Genomic DNA, 4,312 nt, shown 5'->3' on the forward strand with positions numbered 1-4,312 from the left:
AAAACCATCATATTTTACATTATATATATATAGCTACTTCTCAGGTGGTAAAAAGTACGGGTACTTCTAGAAGGGCTAGAGACATGGGACAAAAGACATTAGGTAGAGTTTTGCCTCTAGGGTACCAGAAAAATCTGACATTGGAACTTTTTTGCCCCGAAATAGCTCTATTTTAAGATTTTCTGAAAAAATTTTTGTATAACAAAAGCACGTTTTTCTTTTATACTTTTTATAATTAGAAACACAAACATACGTTTTACGTTATTTTTATTATTAGAAACACAAACCGAGAAATAAATAATATTTGAAAATATAATGATCTCACATATTTTTGTTGCGGATAAACGAATTAATCTTAACGTAAATAAATGTCAGCTTTTATCAGACATCAGATGTTTTGTGACATCTGAATATTAATATTTCATTTGTTATTGTTTTGAACATTACGTTTCGTCAGCAAGCTTTAAAAAAATATATATACATACAGAATATATGTATGTACGTATGTAGTTAGAATTTTATTTTTATTGTTCCAAACGGAAAACTGTAAAATGCTAAATTTTAATACATTTATATATACATACATACATATATTTGAATAAAATTATTATTTTGTTTTTGCCTAAACCTTTTCTTTATTTAAAAAAAATTACATTCATATGTACATATATATATTTGAATACAATTATTATTTTATTTTAACGTAAACCTTTTCTTTATTTGAGAAATTTATTTCTATATGTTCACCCGCAGTTTTAAAAAAACTAGGTATACATTCATAATAACGTGTGTTTGTGTTAATAATTTTATTTCTAATTTTTCCAACAGCAAAATTTCAAAATTTTCGATTCTAATACATTCATATGTACATACGTTCATATGTTGGAACGAAAAATTTTAAAATCTTCAATTCTAATCCATTCATATATACATACATACACACATGTATTCATATATACATACATACATATATTTTTACATACATAAATTATTATTTTGTTTTTGTTTCTTTTTTAATTTTCGATTCTAATACATTCATATGTACATACGTTCATATGTTGGAACGAAAAATTTTAAAATCTTCAATTCTAATTCATTCATATATACATACACACATGTATTCATATATACATACTTACATATATTTTTACATACATAAATTATTATTTTGTTTTTGACTAAACCTTTTCTTTATTTGAGAAATTAATTTTTGTAAGTTTACCCCCATGATATAATAATTATGCGTTTAAAATTTATTTCTATTTATTCTACAGTTTTGAATATTATTAAATTCATATAGAAAGCTTAAAAAAATTACTCAGTAAGCTTTAAAAAAAATATACATACTACATACATATTTATGTACTTACAATTTTTGCGAATTTTTCCAAACTATTATAAGAATATTTTTTTGGAAATTTTCTTTAAACTTTTATATAACATTTATCAGTTATATATTAAAAAAAAAATAAAACACAAAATTTAAACAAAATAAAAAAAAAAATTTTTAAAATAATCCAAAAAAAGAAAAATACAACATCCAGGCAAGCATTGATCCAATAACCTTCTGGCTATGAGACTACCACGCTAACCACTAGGCTACGCAGTACCTTGAATTTCCCTTAATAATTCTATATTTTATTCATATATCGTATAACTCATCAAAAACCATCATATTTTACATTATATATATATAGCTACTTCTCAGGTGGTAAAAAGTACGGGTACTTCTAGAAGGGCTAGAGACATGGGACAAAAGACATTAGGTAGAGTTTTGCCTCTAGGGTACCAGAAAAATCTGACATTGGAACTTTTTTGCCCCGAAATAGCTCTATTTTAAGATTTTCTGAAAAAATTTTTGTATAACAAAAGCACGTTTTTCTTTTATACTTTTTATAATTAGAAACACAAACATACGTTTTACGTTATTTTTATTATTAGAAACACAAACCGAGAAATAAATAATATTTGAAAATATAATGATCTCACATATTTTTGTTGCGGATAAACGAATTAATCTTAACGTAAATAAATGTCAGCTTTTATCAGACATCAGATGTTTTGTGACATCTGAATATTAATATTTCATTTGTTATTGTTTTGAACATTACGTTTCGTCAGCAAGCTTTAAAAAAATATATATACATACAGAATATATGTATGTACGTATGTAGTTAGAATTTTATTTTTATTGTTCCAAACGGAAAACTGTAAAATGCTAAATTTTAATACATTTATATATACATACATACATATATTTGAATAAAATTATTATTTTGTTTTTGCCTAAACCTTTTCTTTATTTAAAAAAAATTACATTCATATGTACATATATATATTTGAATACAATTATTATTTTATTTTAACCTAAACCTTTTCTTTATTTGAGAAATTTATTTCTATATGTTCACCCGCAGTTTTAAAAAAACTAGGTATACATTCATAATAACGTGTGTTTGTGTTAATAATTTTATTTCTAATTTTTCCAACAGCAAAATTTCAAAATTTTCGATTCTAATACATTCATATGTACATACGTTCATATGTTGGAACGAAAAATTTTAAAATCTTCAATTCTAATCCATTCATATATACATACATACACACATGTATTCATATATACATACATACATATATTTTTACATACATAAATTATTATTTTGTTTTTGTTTCTTTTTTAATTTTCGATTCTAATACATTCATATGTACATACGTTCATATGTTGGAACGAAAAATTTCAAAATCTTCAATTCTAATCCATTCATATATACATACACACATATATTCATACATACATACATACATATATATGAATAAAATTATTATTTTGTTTTTGACTAAACCTTTTCTTTATGTTTAAAATTCAATCCTATATGTTTACCCACAGTTTAAAAAAAGCAGGTATCCATTCATAATTATGTATATTTGCATTTATAATTTTATTTATAATTTTTCCAACAGCAAAATTTCAAAATTTTCGATTCTAATACATACATTCATATGTACATACGTTCATATGTTGGAACGAAAAATTTTAAAATCTTCAATTCTAATCCATTCATATATACATACACACATGTATTCATATATACATACTTACATATATTTTTACATACATAAATTATTATTTTGTTTTTGACTAAACCTTTTCTTTATTTGAGAAATTAATTTTTGTAAGTTTACCCCCATGATATAATAATTATGCGTTTAAAATTTATTTCTATTTATTCTACAGTTTTGAATATTATTAAATTCATATAGAAAGCTTAAAAAAATTACTCAGTAAGCTTTAAAAAAAATATACATACTACATACATATTTATGTACTTAAAATTTTTGCGAATTTTTCCAAACTATTATAAGAATATTTTTTTGGAAATTTTCTTTAAACTTTTATATAACATTTATCAGTTATATATTAAAAAAAAAATAAAACACAAAATTTAAGCAAAATAAAAAAAAAAATTTTTAAAATAATCCAAAAAAAGAAAAATACAACATCCAGGCAAGCATTGATCCAATAACCTTCTGGCTATGAGACTACCACGCTAACCACTAGGCTACGCAGTACCTTGAATTTCCCTTAATAATTCTATATTTTATTCATATATCGTATAACTCATCAAAAACCATCATATTTTACATTATATATATATAGCTACTTCTCAGGTGGTAAAAAGTACGGGTACTTCTAGAAGGGCTAGAGACATGGGACAAAAGGCATTAGGTAGAATTTTGCCTCTAGGGTCCCAGAAAAAGCAAGGATTCCACCCGTCCGGCCTCCCCCTTCACCCCCTCCCAAGATGTTTTGTAACCGTTTTTTACAAAATGGTTTTACATCCTGTAGGGGTAATTTTTTACTTACTTTTGGAAGTATTAATATTGTATATAAATTCATTTTTGGAAGTGTGAGTTAGAACAAAAAATGAAAACTTTCTTAAGAAAATTGTTTTAATAAAATCTACATTGTTTTATAATAAGTGTGTACATATGAATTTAGTTGTGCATTCTTTTCGGGATCTGTTGCAACATGTATTAGAAAGCAAAACATAAGTTTACATTAAACTCCTTGACAATATATTTTTAGGGTAAAATTTTATAAGATAATGTTATTCTATTGCATTAAACTTTTTAGGTAAAAAGTAGGGTAAAATTTTTAGAACGGAAACTCGCTGATATTGATTTGGTAAGGGTGAAGGTTTTTTAATTTTATTTTAAAAAAAAATAAAATTATCAATAAAAAAAGTTGATCTGGCAAATCGCATTTTGCAGGGTTCGAACCTGAGACTTTTCGCATAGAAATCGTATGCAA

Source organism: Condylostylus longicornis, unplaced genomic scaffold (genome assembly GCF_029603195.1).
Source record: "Condylostylus longicornis isolate FDR11 unplaced genomic scaffold, ASM2960319v2 ptg000112l, whole genome shotgun sequence".
NCBI lineage: Eukaryota > Metazoa > Arthropoda > Insecta > Diptera > Dolichopodidae > Condylostylus > Condylostylus longicornis.